This window comes from Triturus cristatus, chromosome 12 (assembly GCF_964204655.1).
Source record: "Triturus cristatus chromosome 12, aTriCri1.1, whole genome shotgun sequence".
Taxonomy (NCBI): Eukaryota; Metazoa; Chordata; class Amphibia; order Caudata; family Salamandridae; genus Triturus; species Triturus cristatus.
This window is the reverse complement of record NC_140595.1, coordinates 294,185,772-294,201,186: the sequence shown is the minus strand read 5'-3', so window position 1 is coordinate 294,201,186 and position 15,415 is coordinate 294,185,772. Positions and strand designations below refer to the sequence as shown.

Sequence of the window (15,415 nt, the reverse complement as noted above, 5' to 3'; positions counted from 1 at the left end):
GCTGCACGGGGGGGAGGAGGCAGGGAGTGAGGGAGGGAGGCAGAGAGGACGGAGGAGGGGGCTAGGCTGCTCAACTGCTCGCAGGGGCTGGGCTGGGACCTGCCATCAGGGAGGAGAGGAGAAGAGGAAGGAACATTACAAACATACACACAACTTGCCTTCTGTGGGAAGAAAAAGGTGTGCAGAGCGAGCCGCGTGACTGACAGCTCAGGGGCGACATAGCCCTCTACTCCCATCTCTAGCCCAGCAGAGCGGGTGAGTGCCAGCCCCCAACTCCTGTTGCCAGGAAGGGGCGGAGGCGGAGGAGGATAAGAGGGTGTGGGTCTGTCACAGCATGCTGCATGCTGTGCCATTGTTGTATCGCATGCCTTTACATAGCGCCAACCCCCGGGTAGCCAGGTGTTTGCCCAGTGTTGGCAGTGGCCTCGCAGACATAGGGTAACAACCTGCTTGATGCATGCCATTGTCCCGCAGCTGGACAGGTGTCTGGCTGCGCGCCTCTCTCCGGAATCTGTTAGTCCGCATTACTGCACGCTTTTACATAGAACTACAACAGCGCCAGACCCCCTGGTTTCCAAGCGCCCGTTCATACATTCAATGGACCTGTGAACATAGAATGAGTCTGGTTGGTGGGGTTGTGTGGGAGGGGGGTAGTTCCAGTTCCTTCCTCAACTGGGCACGTGTGTCTGAGCGGAGCAGACTTTGCTGAGGGCGTCAGACCCTTTGTTCGGTCCCTGGCTGCGTAGGCGACGGTACAGTATAATGATGTTTGTCCATTTTTGTTGCACCGAGCAATATCAGCTCTTGTGTTCGCATGGACGTCTGTGCGCTGCGAGGCGGATCTCGGATCTCCCGCCCCCTCTTCCATCTCCTCATTCCTCTCCTCATGGCCTCTTTTAGCGCGATGACAGCATCATGCAGCGGGGAGGGACTGCCAGTGGCTCGGGATCCCTGGGAACGGTGCTGGCCGGCTCCATAGTGTTTAAGGCGGTGTTCTGCGCTGCCTCATTTCGCCACAGTTTTTTCCCAGTGCTGGATCCCAGCGCACTCTTATGGCCCGTGTTTTTCTCGGAGCTCCGAGTCGGCCCCCCCCCCTCCCACTCCTCTTTCCGTGGTACCCGCAGCCCTTGTTTACTGCAGGGTTCACTGGGCTTGGCCGCTGTGCCAACCCTGCTCGCGGGCACCTCTCAATTGTGCAACGATTCGTGAGGTGAGGTTAAACAGGCGCACTCGCTTACTTCACCCGATAGTTTTGTCTGGAAGGACGTTATCCCCTTCTTCAGTGAGATGACATTGGTTCGGTCCGTGGCGAGGCCGTCTCTGGGCTGTAGCTGTATTTTTCGACTGGGGCTGGCACAGTGTCTGCCACTGTGTTTCTGTTTACCGCCAAGTGTCTGTTGCCTTTGTGTTGATTCAAGGCATTGAACGTCTCTTTATCTATCCGCGCACTCCCTGTCTCTGAATGTGCAGTTAGATGTCCGCGGGGTTCCTGTCTGTCTCTTGGCCTGTACCTCTACCAGTACTGGGGACTACTACGACAATGGTTACCAGATATCTCCATTTTACCGGGGACACTACACTACACTCAGCTCTTTTTTCCATTTAACAAACCTTTTCATGTAATGCTTTAGTGCTAGTGATACAGACGCCTAGGTTTGTTTAACTAAGGCCCAGGTCTGGAAAACAGTACCCCTGATGTCAGAGAGTCTTCAGGTAACCGTAAGAATAGCAGTCTGCCTGTTTGTGGTTGTTTCCTGGCAGAAGCACTAGCTGCCACTGAGTCTGTAATTGGTTGTCTGCTTTGGTACAGTACAGTCCTTCACGGGGTCTGTAGTTGTAACATTATGGGATAAGTGTCTCTCGATCTGCAGTTGTCTTGACACTGGCTATCTCTAAGACTGTAGCTGGATGTTGACAGGAAAATGGACTGTCTCCCGGCTCGAAGTTATACCTAGTCTTACCATTGGCCGTCTCTGGGGCTCTGGTTGTACTTATGTGATGGCAATAGCTGTCTTTAAGACTGTGGTTGTATGTTAGCAGGTGAGATGGCTATTGCAGGGCTAGGCTTTCTATTTGGGCTGACTCATGACTGTCTCTGGGATGGTGGCTGGGCCTATGCGTTAGTACTGTTTCTCTTAGACTTACATTTCTTTAATAAAAAAAAGTGCTAGTTGTCTCTGCATCTATAGATGTTCACCGGCACCTGTTTATTTAGGGAAGGTACATAATAACCAGAAAAAGAGTAGAGACCAAAAGGCCACTTTATTAGTGCCGGTCTATAACTAGTTTCAAATAAACTTTACAATCATCATAAAACCCCTCCTCACTAATATATTTCAAAAACCTACCCTGCCCTTAAATCTCCCCCAACTATGACAAACTTCAGCAATCAAACAACCCCAGCATCCACTCCCATCACCCATTGTTTTAACCACGGGGCCTTCACCCAGCCCCGCTGTTGTCTTCAAAGTGTCCCATCCTCTAACTCCTTTTAGCCTTCTATCTTTGTGTCAGCACCTTCATCTCTGCAATGTGCCCAGGTAGCAAGAAACTAGCCTCCCACCTGACAGTTTAGGAATTTATAAACCCAACAACGTGACCTGAAAATACACAAAACAATGGTAAAATACGGAAAGCACCAGATAAGAAAAGTCCAAGGGAAAAAGAGATTAGGAAAAAGGTAGCAGAACTAAATCAGCTAAAACCTGCCCAAACCCAGTCAAACTTTGGGAGGAAGGGGTGGCCATCAAAAAGAGTGCACTCCCCAGACAACAGCCACCAGACAAGGAGGGCACAGTGACCTCCTGTCCCCTAAGCCCCATCCCAGGAACAAAACGAACCAATCACGGTGCCTTCTGTTTAGGAAAGGGCCACCTGCCCGAAGTCCCCAGGCGTAAAAGTCTCAAGCCCCTCTCCCTCTGGATCCCTATCGGGTTAGATTGAGCAGAATAACCAGTTTAAGAGTAGAGAGCAAAAGGGCGCTTTCTTTCTAAGGTCTAAAGAGAGCTTCAAAGAAACATTACAAACATCAAAATACTCACCTCACTAGTACATTTCAAAATCCTATCCCCTCCTACCCTTCAACCTCTCCCAAACTATGACAAACTTCAGCAATCGAACAACCCTTGCACTCTCATGAAATATACTTTGAACTACTTTCCTTTCACCCAGGCCCAAACGTTACCTTAAAACTGCCCAATTTTGCCAACGTCCTCGAGTCACACCCCTAAGGCTTCTGTCGACATGCAACCCATAAAGGCCCTACTGAAGGCAGTCTGGTCCCCACACCCCTTCTATTTACAGTCTGGGCTGTTACAGTCCAGTGAGTCCCCAAAGGTATGGCAGAGGTTAAGGTAGATAATACCTTACTCTCAGTTTAGTGGTAGCTGGGCTGAGCAGTAAGGCTTATCAGAGGGTAGTGTGAATACATTTGGTGTACATACTCATACAAGGCAGGAACACACACTCAATGACTTAGCTCCAGGCCAATGGTTGCAAAAGTATTATTTTAGTTACTTTTATTTTAGGAACCAAGCGAACTAATTTACAGACAAATAGACTTTCAAGTCAAGTCAAGTCAAACTTTATTTCGGAGAATATCTCCATAAAAGATGCATAGAATTATATTATTATAAAAATATTTAAAAACATGCATAAAATTAATTAAAAAGTGGTTTAAAATATTTAAAACATTTAAAAGACCAGGACATCTATATGGCCGCTCGTTACAACAGTCATATACAGTTTAAACCAGTACAAATTGAATCAGGTGAGCGTTTCAGGTACCGTCTCCTTGTATGCCAGAAAGCCCCCAGAAATTTGGCCACAGCAAACACAATATGGGCAGCCATTTCACTCTTGAGGATTCTAAAGGCTTCATGACACCTAGTAAAACCCAAGTTCCTGCAAATGGGGATGATCCATTTTCTCCGCGCCTCACTATAGCCCGGACAAAAGAATATTATATGCAGTTCAGTTTCATCACTTACTCTGCATGCCGGGCAAGTGCTAGGTGCGGACTCAGTCCAATGACTAGTGAGTGCACGGATTGGCAGGGACCCATGCCTCCATTGCAGATACAGCTTCCTTATTAGTACTGGGTGTATATTGTCCAGGGCTGGTTCCAGGCTATAAACATTTTTAATACAAATAAATTGCTCCGTGAGGGTCCTAGGGGTTGTGCAGGGGTGGAATGTGGGAGCCTTGGAGTCATAGTACATTTTAGTGAGGGCCTTTTTTGGAAGCCTGGGGCAAGCATCTAGAGGATCATTCCATAGGGTGTCAAGGCCTAGACCCACCAGACTACTCCTTACAAATTTGAGCCAACCAATATTCCCCGAATTCGGAAGGCTAAGGACTTCCTGCAAGCCCTGCCTATAATGGATCAATTCGGGCACCGCCCACAGTCTGCGCCAGTAGATCAGAGGGCGGAGCGCCAGATCTTCTTCCAGGGGTCTAATACCTAGGTCAAGTCTTAGTGGCACTAAAGGTGTGCTTGGAGGGAGGGCTACTAAGCACCCGAGAAACCTGTTCTCCTCCTTTGCCAAGCAAGACGAGACTTTGTGGCCCCATAGTTCACTGCCATAAATAACGGCTCCTCTGGCTTGCGCCCTATAAATGTGGAGCGGAGGGCCTATAGGTTTAAGAGTTGACCTATTCTTCCCCAACAGCCTTAATATCCCACCCACATGTTGTACTAGTTTTAGCTTTGCTTTCTCCTGATGCGGACCCCACCCCATTTTCTCATTGAGGGTTACACCAAGATATTCAAAGGTGTTAACCCGTTCTAGTGTCTTGTTCCCTATACGGGGAATGCAGTGGAACCTAGGCGGGGGATTGAAGGCCATAAATTTGGTCTTCGTAGTATTAATCTCCAGTCCGTGCTCTCTACAGAAGTCCACAAAGCCATCCAGAACACGCTGGATTCCCATCGGCGACTTGGAGAGGAGGAGGGTATCATCCGCAAACATAATTGCCGGAACCCTCCTTCCTGCCAGCTTTGGGACGTCAGAATTAGGGACCCCGTTGAGGTGGTCAATGACCCCATTGACAAAGAGGCAGAACAGGGTCGGTGCAAGTACGCACCCCTGTCTTACCCCTCTGCCAACGGGAAACTTGTTGGATAGGGCGCCCTGCGTACCACACCTCACTTGAGCATAGGTGTTGGTGTGAAGTCGAATAATCATCGACAATAGATCACTTGGTACCCCCACTCTAGCCAGCACTTCCCACAGCTTACCACGTGGAACCAGGTCAAAGGCCGCCCTCAGGTCCACAAATACAGTATAGAGGCTGCCACCCTCCAACTGTATTGTTTTCCAATATATGAGGGACAGCCTGAAGACCTGGTCTATGGTAGAGACCTTTTGTCGAAACCCAGCCTGGAGGGGGCTCAAGATTTCCCTATCTTCGATCCAGTCCGAAAGCCGATCCAACAGAAGCCTCGCGAAAAGCTTCTGGGGGACGTCTATCAGACTGATCGGTCTATAATTGGCTGGAAGCAGAGGTGAACCCCTTTTAAATATAGGGACAATCTCTGCCCCCAGCCAAGTAGAGGGAACCGCCATACCGTGGACAATAGCATTAAAAAGTACGAGGAAGTAGGGGGCCCAAATTCTAACCTCATGTTTTAAGAGGTCGCCTGGGAGCTTGTCAAGTCCTGGCGCTTTTCCCAAGGAAAGGCGAACAATCGCCATTTCCAAATCCTCCAAGTTAAAATCTTCCATCATGGAGGAATTACCAGTGGTTAGGGACACTATCTCTCCAGCCTCGGTTCCCAGGTGATCCAGCCCAGCTATGCAATAGAGGGATGAAAAATGTTCCTCCCACGCTTCGGGCGCAATATTTGCCTCTATAGCCAGAGCAGGCTCAGCAGAGCCATGTTTCACTATTTGCCAGAACTTCCTGGGATCTTTCCAATAATGCAATATTCTTGGCATTAGGTTTGTATAGTATCAACCAATACTTTTCACGTACATGAACCATGTTTTAGTCTAGTAGAAGATACTTTGTATACAGGTCACCACTGAGCCCAGTATTGGTTGTAGGGGCTGTGACCACTTGAAATGTGCGTAATTCAGTATCAGGTCCGAGGCAGTCATTACCAGCAATGATATTTACCCTTGCGGTCGGCGGAGGACAATGAGTGGGATAGATTTCAGCAGGCAGGCAACACAAGTAGCCTTGCAGTGGCTGGCGGTCGGTTGCTCTAGATCAGATGGGTTTCTGCAATCGTCTGACTTTCCTGGGGCGGCCGCGGTCGGACAGTTGGTGCAGGAGGAGGCCAACAGGGCCACTTGCATGAGGACATGGGCTCTCGGGCATGGGGGCTGTGAACAGCTACGGTTTTGCGGGCATGGGGGCTGTGAACAGCTGCAGTTGTGCAGCCAGGAGGATCCCTCATGGTTTTAGAGACAGTCTGGCTGGGGTGCTTTCCTCCAGCAGGTCAGAGTCGCGTAGGCACAAGTGCCAGTCCACCACCACTGCGGCTTTTGAAGGTCTTGGGTAGCAGTGGGTCACATCAACAGGAGTGTCGTTCCTCAACTGCGGCAGTTCTTGGAGTTCTCTTGTAGCAGGGAGTCGCGTTGACACAAGTGTCGGTCCTCCCTGTGGTGGTTCTAGTAATTCATGTACTGGTGGATGCCTGGGACTAGAGTACTTTGGCAAAGGTTGCGGGGTCTCTGGGCTTTCTTGGAGGCCTGGCAGGGTTTCCGGGAGGACAGCAGGTTCATTGGTCGAACCGGGTGCAAGTGGCGGGGTTCTTGCCGGGTTCAGTCTGCTGCGGTTCAGTTCCTGGTCCAGCAGCAGTCCTGGTCTGTCTTCTTCTTTGATCCAACAAATTTGAGGAACAAGGTTCTGGGGTGCCCTTAAATACTAAATTTAAGGGCATTACTGAGGTTGGGGGGGGGCAGTAGCCAATGGCTACTGTCCCCAAGGGTGACTTCACCCTTTGGGTGACCCCTCCCTTTGGGGAGAGGGGCACCTCCTGGTTCCTATTTGGCCTAATTCTCCAACTCAAGATGGAGAATCTCCAAGAGAGGGTTTTACCCCTGCTCCTCGCGACCCTAGGCGTGTGCCAGGCTGAGGTGGATACTCCTACTCTGCTTAATAATTTTCCCACCCGTCCTGCCGCCAAAAGTGGGACCTGGACAGGGGAGTTGGCAGCTCCACTAGTTAGAGCAGCCCAAACCAGCATATCACAAGGTGAGAGCCTTTGAGGCTTCCCGCCAAGTGTGGCTGTTCCTGCCAAGGGGAGGTTTGAAGCACCTCTACCCAGAGCAGACTTTGTTTCTGACCTCCGAAAGCACAAAGGCTGTCACCTCATGAGGTCAGAAACCTGTCTGGTGGTGGCTGGTTGGCTGGCGGGGACCAGTCAGCCAATACACTAAAAGTTGGTCTTTTTTCAGGGGGCATCTCTGAAATACCCTCTGGCTGCATTTTATAACAAATACAACACTGGCATCAGCCTGGGTTTATCATACTGAGAAGTTTGGTAGCAAACATCCCAGTTTTCAGTAAAGCCATCATGGAGCTGTAGAGTTTGTAATGACAACCTCCCAGCCCATGTACTCAAAATGGCTTCACTGCACTTACAATGTCTGTGAATGGCACATACACTGTAGGGACATATTGCTCATGCAGCTATGCACTCAACTGTGGTATGGTGTACCCTGCCTTAGGGCTGTAAGGCCTGCTGTGGTGGGTGACTTACCCGTGTCCCAGGCAATGTTGGTGGGCATAGCACATAGGGATGTGTGCCATGTCGACTTTTCAGTTTGGACTGCACCAAAACATGCAGCCTGCAATGGCAGTGTGTTGGTGTTAAGGTGAGGGGTCTCTGAGGGTGGCACAATACATGCTGCAGCCCTCTGAGGCCTTTCCCTGGTCACCAAGCCCTTGGTACCCGGAGAGCCTCTTACAAGAGACTCACATGTGGCCCAGTGGGGTGCCAATTGTGCAAACAAAGGTACAGTTTTGGGAAAGGCTACTGATGCTGGGGTCTGGTTAGCAGGGTCCCAGCATACACTCAGTCAAGTTGGCATCAGGTATCTGGCAAAAGGTTAGGGACCATGCAAAAAGGGGCAATTTCTTACACTGAAACAGCCATAAAAAATTGAAAAACATTTTGTTAACTCCTACCTAAAAATTAGAGCTGTCGTTCCAACAGCCATTCTGAAACTCTGTCAACACCACAAACGAACTGATAACTTCTTTGCCAACAACTCCTTTTCACCATTATATAATATTCATTACCTAAAAAGGACAAATGAACTCTTGCTTATAGAGGAATCAACCATGCTGACGTATAATACCATGTTGCAAGAAATGTATCCCCCTAACTGTACAAATATGCCTCATGTCCCTATTCACCTTGCTTCACCGCTCCTCGCCATACTGTCCTCAGCACCAATTCCATTCAAATCAGATGAGTGCCTGACTATGCTTCAAGATCTTGTCTAAATCGTGCTTCATTAACTTTAACAGTCCTAAGCCAGCACTTATAGTAGATAATTTCTACCCAAATGAACAAAAAGAATATCAGGACATGCATGCCACAGCCCAAGCTCAAATAATCATAATAATAAAATATAGTAATATTAGGTGTTTAGTGGCGTGCCTGGAGCTTTTGGTTCCGGTGCTACTGCGCCTGCTGCACTATTGAAATCATGACTCTAGTGCTTGCTAGATAACTGCACTCTTGGCTGCCTGTTTAGTTGTAAAATATAGCAATATTAGGTGTTTAGAGGCGTTCTGACAACTTTTTGCCCCTGTGCTACAGCACCTGCTGCACTATTTAAATCAAGCCCCTTTCAGTTGCAAGGTAACTGCAATTGTGGCTGCCTGTTTAGTAGTAAAATATAGCAATATTTGGTGTTTAGAGGAGTTCTGGTAACTTTTTGGCCCAGTGTCACTGCACCAGCTGCACCATTTAAATCATGACCCTAGTGCCTGAAAGATAACTGCATGTGTGACTGCCTCTTTAGTAGTAAAATATAGCAATATTCGGTGTTTACTGGAGTTATGACAACTTTTGGCCCCGGTGCCAATGCACCTGCTGCATCATTTAAATCAAGCCCCTTTCAACTGCAATGTAGCTGCAATTGCAACTGCCTGTATAGTAGAACAATATAGCAATATTAGGTGTTTATAGGAGTTCTGACAATGTTTTGGCCCGGTGCCACTGCACCTGCTGCACCATTCAAATCATGACCCTAGTGCCTGAAAGATAACTGCACATGATTGCCCATTTAGTAGTAAAATATAGCAAATGTAGGTGTTTAGTAGGGTGCCTAGAGGTTTGGTCCTGGTGTCACTGCACTTGCTGCACCATTGACATCATGACCCTGTTGTCTGCAAGGTAACTGCACTTGTGACTGCCTGTTTAGTTTGACATTTTAGCAAGAATCTTGGTTTAGTGGGGTCCCTAGAGCTTTTTGTCCTGGTGCCACTGCACCTGCTGCATCATTCAAATTAAGTCCCTTTTAACTGCAAGCTAACTGCAATTGTGACTGCCTGTTTAGTAGTCAAATATAGCTATGTTATGTGTTTAGAGGAGTTCTGACAACTTTTTGGCCCAGTGCTACTGCACATCACTGCCTGTTCAGTAGTAAAATATAGCATAGCTCTTGTATATTAGCTTTTTTTTAAACAAGCAATGTTTATTACAACATTTAGAATTTGATCATACTGACCAAATAGATTACATTGAAGAAATCCATCCAATAATGACTACAAAGTGCAAATAAAGGCACAGAGGCATGAATAGGAAATACCACAAATGTTTTAAGGCTAAAGCTTCTGCTTTACACAACTTAGCAATAAAAAGCAAGCATTCCAGTATACTGTCAGAAGCTGTTGCCTTTTCCATGGGAAGAGCTCTTATCTTGACAGTGAATGGGGCTTAAACAGTGTGAACAGCTTTAGTAGAAGTATTTTAAATGTATGCAGCCAGGGGAAGTTAAAAAAAAAAGTTCCATACAAAAGCAGATGAACACAGTAATTCAGCATTGGGAACTGATAAGAGCCCCTTTTTAAGTTATATTAAATACAAGAGATTTCACAAGCACAGCGCTAGCGTATTGCAGGCGAAACCTAAAAGGTAAAATTAGTCATTTGTATTTAGACCATAGTTTTGGTAGCCTCACATCACCTCAGCACTCTCTTTTACAGTTCATCTGCACAGCAGGTCCAACACCCCAATTCGTGCCATGTAGACGGCATGTAGAACAGACACTAGCTCAATAAGCATTGGCAAAGCCATTAGGTCTCACTTATGCGAGCTATTGAGTTTTCACATTGTTTTTTGTCAAAAGTCATTTTATTCAGCATCATAAGTAAATACAGTCAAAAAGCTTTATTTCGATAAAAGAATTATCATAAAAGCATGTACATACAAACATATAAAAACAAACAGATAATTCATCAAGAGAGCAATATTTACAGGTAATCGCAATATTTGTGAGAATGCTCCTAATCTTGGTAGCTTAATGATTAGTTATATAAATTCATTATAAAAATGTTAAAACCAGTTTAAAAGCTTAAAAAGAGGATGAAAGTGTTATAGACAAAAATCAACTACTAGGGCTAGTGAGTTTACTTCTAATAATCCAGGACCAGCCCAGAAATTTGGCCACGGCACAGACTAGCACCAAGCTTGTGTCAGATTGTAGAATACGTAAAGCAACACAATAGTTTGTAGTGCCCAGGGGGCGGCAAGCTGGGCCTAACCATTTCCTTCTTGGATTACTGTACGCTGGACATTCGAACATGATATGGGCAATGCTTTCGACCTTCTCCACACAAATCAGACAAGTATCAGGTGTCTGGTGGGGAGGCTTCCATTTACTAGTGAACTCTCGGGTTGGAAGAATCTCTAGTCTGAACTGGAGATACAAAGATCTATCCCTTGGTTTTTGTACAAACTCGAGATAAGGTTCGAAGCAAATAGACTGCTTGTGAATGTAAAAAGCTTCAGTCAACCTGCCCGCATTAGGGTTGCTAAGATCCTCATTATCGATCCAAGCCCAATATGCTCTTTTGAGGTCCAACACCTGGAGTACAGTAGGGTGTACAGGACCCAGAGTCAAAACATTCAGCCAGTTTCACATAGCGCTAGGTCTGTTACAAGCCCCCTGCAATCACCAGAGCCAATGGCTGTTTTTGTTTTGAACTTTCAACGCTGAAAACAACCCCTTAAGCAATAGGAAGAACAAATATAAACCAGAAAACCCCTCCCCAACCCAACCCTCCCCCTCCCCTACCCTGGTGGTGATGCTATACGAAAGTGAAGCAAGTAATCTGGGTGTGTCAGAAAGGTGAGACTGTAAGAGCATGGCTGGAGATTTTAGGGGAGTGATGAGTGCTTCAGCTAACCCTTTTCGGAGCAATTAGAATTGAAAAAGATGCATAATCCTTAATGAGGGAGGGCAAATCGCCGAGGGTAGACCCCTGGACAGATAGGTCACTAGCGGGCCCCATTTATTTTCAAAGTTCTTGAAGTCATCCCGGAAAATATCTGCATGGCATTCCATGGAGAGAATTCTCCACAGACGGGCATGCCACAAGGGGGAATCTGGATGGCCAATACAAAGATCATGGTGTTTCCGGACTATTCCGGAGAGGTACAGAAGCAACGCAAAACGTTTGATTCTGTGAAAGATAAGCTATGACAGCTGCAAATCACATACATGCTCCTTTTCCCTGCCAAACTCAAGTAGATTTATCAAGCCAAGACACTGTTTTTCAACACCCCAGAAGCGGTCTGGCATTGGCTGGAGGAGCGTCCTCTGCCGAGAGCAACCGGAGGCACAACAGCGCTCTCGGGGAAAGCCCCATCAGCATGCAGTAACAGACCCAGATCACAGCTTCTCATTGGAGGACCACCGAGACTGCCCCAAGCATGAAACTTAGGGCGACACCATACCGGAGTGGGAGGGTGACGGGATCCTCTCCGCGAGCCTCGGAATCCGAAAGCATACACTGCACGGATAGGCCTAGAGGGGCATTGCGGATGGAGGTCCTTGTAACACAGCGCTCGGCGGACTGCACTGATCAGGACATAACAATCGACTCAGAGGAAGAGCATCCCTTGTTGCAAAACATCAATCTTTTTGAAAATCAGGAAGAGGCAGGCACGGAGAATGACACGGACACTTGGACCCAGCACGCAGATAAAGAAGAGTGATGGGTGGTAACTGTCCTGGAGAGTCGCAGGGACAGCGGACCGACAGAGGAACTCGCACGCCACCCCACGTGTTTTGTTTCCCCTGTTGTATTTGACTTTCCTGCGTCCATCTCCCCTGCATTTTCTTCCCGACCCCCCCGTTTCCCCCCCTTGTTTCCCCTTTCTGTTTTCATTCATTTTATTTCACGTTGGACTTTTTGAATAGTTTAATTTTGTGTGTGGACTCCCTGCCTACTAGCTAGTTCTCGTCATTAGCAGCTTGAGGGCTTAACCCGCAGATAGCCTAGTTAAGGCCAGCAGATCTGTGCGGGAGGGGCCTGGAGGGACAGGGGGCGGCTTGAGGAGGCAGATTTGGGGGGGGGGTGGGCGACAGACCTCTCCAGTCCGAACACGACACAGTTGGTCCTGTTGACCCAAGGGGCAGTCGGTTGGAAAATGGGGGAGCATGGGGGCGCGGGATGGGGCGTTTGGGGTTGGGGGTCTTATACGGTTCTGTGGTGAAATAATAGGAAGACAGGCATTATGAGATTACAGAAACAGCAGCAGTGGGATGGAAGAGGCAGTCCTGACAACAGGACGGGCACAGCACATTGCCGGGAAGACTGCACCTAATCTAGGGACGTACTCGGTCCTCTCCTGGAATGTGAACGGGTTGGGAAACAAGGTTAAAAGAGGACTGGTGGTGACATATTTCAAACGACTAAAGCCAGACGTCATCCTTCTGCAGGAGACACATTTAAAGGGCACACATTGTGGGTTCTTAGGCCGAGGGGCATATAAGCCACTGGCCCACGCCGGGTTCTCCACCGGGGCAAGTGGTGTTGTAATACTAATTAGGAAAAGCCTGCCTTCAGACTTGAACGCACATGGACAGATCCCAATGGTACATATGTCGCGGTTAAGGGTGTGTGGGACAGACGAAACATCACCTTCATCAGTGTATATGCACCCCCCATGTTACAAAGACAAACGCTGGAGTAGCTCGCAGTGGTCCTGCTGGAAGCGGGATCCGACATGCATATTATTGGGGGAGACTTTAATGACGTAATGGACCCCACAATTGACCGTACGACTATCCCAACGGGAGGCCCCAAAGAGACACCGGTCAAGCGGTTTGCAGACACACTAACACTTACGGACAAATGGCAAAGGCAACATTCCCAGACCAGAGCCTATTCCTTTTATTCAGGTGCTCACAAAGCCTTTTCACAGTTAGATTACCTACTAGCCCCAGTGGGAGAACAAGGAGAGATACATAAAATAGAATACCTGGCGATAGGCCTGTCGGGCCACTCGCCCCTGTGGCTTACAGCGAGCACCCATACACAACGTCCGGCTGGGGAGTGGAAGCTTAATCCATGGGATTTAAGGGACCCTCAGGTCGCTAGGGAAATCAGGGTGGACACGGAACGTTACTTTCGTGAGAACGTGGGGTCAGTGGACTCCGCCATCACACTATGGGAGGCATACAAACCTGTATTGCGGGATAGGGTCCAGAACATCATAGCCCATAAAAAGCGGAATGAAGGTGAAGAGATTGCAGGGATTGAATCCCGACTATTGCAGATAGAAACACAAGCCAATACAAGCAATGACCCCTCCTTGTTGCGCAGATTACAACTTCTCAGACGGGAATACTTTGCGTTGGCCAAGAAAGATGCGCAACATGCGATACAAGCCATGCATCGACGTCTTTACGACACAGGCGACAAGACCGGTAGACAGCTTGCATGGCTTAGCAAAAAAGAATTGGATAGTAGGTGGGTGGCCCTGATACAGAAAGAGGACGGCCAGACTCATGTAACTCCCGTTGCAATAGCTAACGCTTTTGCGGAGTATTACGAGACCTTCTACACGCAACGTTCTCTGGCAAATTCAGGCCTATCTCCAGACAATACAGTTCCCTAAGTTAACAGCTAGCGAGTCGCTGACGCTGGACGAAAAGATTACAAAGGAGGAAATTATAGCAGCCATCGGTCAGCTGGAAACTGGAAAGGTCGCGGGCCCTAATGGGCTCCCTCCTGAATTTTTTAAGCAGAATGTGATGCTATTTAACCCCCACCTCCTCCAATTATACTTAGAGGCGCATGAGGCGGGTAGTCTCTCCAGAGATTTGCGGACGGCCATGATTGGGGTAATTCCCAAGAAGGACAGACCACCACAGAAGAGTAGCTCGTACTGACCTATCTCCCTTATTAACATGGAGACCAAAATACTGGCCAGAATACTAGCCAACAGGCTCACCATGGTAATTACTGGTCTCATCCATCGGGACCAGTCCGGCTTTATGCCAAAGAGGTCGACGAGGCGCAACCTTCGGAGGCTACACAATTGGCTAGAGGTGGTGACCACAAGGGAAGACCCACACCTTATACTGTCCCTTGATGCCGAAAAGGCATTTGACACCGTTCATTGGCCCTTTCTTATGTCCGAATTTGGATTCTGCCCGGTATTCAGGCGATGGATTGCGGTTCTTTATGAGAGACCCCTGGCTAGAACCAGGGTTAACGTTGTGGTGTCACAGGAATTCTCAATAGGTATGGGCACTCGGCAGGGATGCCCCCTGTCCCCTCTGCTCTTTGCTTTGGTTCTGGAGCCTCTTGCATGTGCCATCCGAACACACCCGGACATAACGGGATTCCGGGGAAGAGGGAATGAGGACTTGGACGAGCACATTTCTCTATACGCCGACGACATACTGATGTATGTCACAAACCCGGAAACGACGCCCCCTAATATTATGGAACGTTGCGAAACCTATGGCGCATATGCGGGATATAAAATTAACTGGGAAAAATCGTGTCTCTATCCGGTGGGCATGGGAGGTGGTTACAATGCCTGCCCAAGCCGCCTTCAGCTAGCCCCAGAGTGTATAAAGTACCTAGGGATTTATGTCACAGCGAGCACAGCAATGGCGCTGGAGTGCAATCTTTACAGGGTGCTTGGGGAGTTTCGCACGGATGTCGAGAGATGGAGGTCCTTGCCACTGACGCTGCTAGGCAGGGCAGCGCTTTATAAAATGATAGTGCTCCCGAAATTCCTGTATGTTCTGCAAAACACTTATCAGCTGATACCAGATGAAGTATTCACTAAAACTGATTATACACTGCGGACGTTTCTTTGGGATGGGAGACCGCAGAGGAGAGTGCTGGTGACACTGCAACGTAACCAATATAATGGCAGTATCTCCCTACCTGACCTTCGGGCATACTATTGGGCGACTCATCTAAT

At 48.2% G+C, this 15,415-nt stretch overlaps 1 protein-coding gene across 3 annotated transcripts in view; it reads left to right on the top strand.

Annotated features, from left to right (window-relative positions):
- The first annotated feature begins 5 nt into the window (after positions 1 to 5).
- NDRG4 (NDRG family member 4) overlaps positions 6 to 15,415 on the top strand; it is an 885,840-nt gene continuing 870,430 nt past the window's right edge. Inside the window, exon 1 of one of the 3 annotated variants that reach the window (XM_085637547.1) lies at positions 6 to 255. The gene's annotated coding sequence lies outside the window, so the exon portion shown is untranslated. Of the gene's footprint in view, positions 256 to 648; positions 753 to 15,415 lie in introns of those variants that run through there. The other 2 variants (XM_085637545.1, XM_085637548.1) reach the window with 2 other exon arrangements.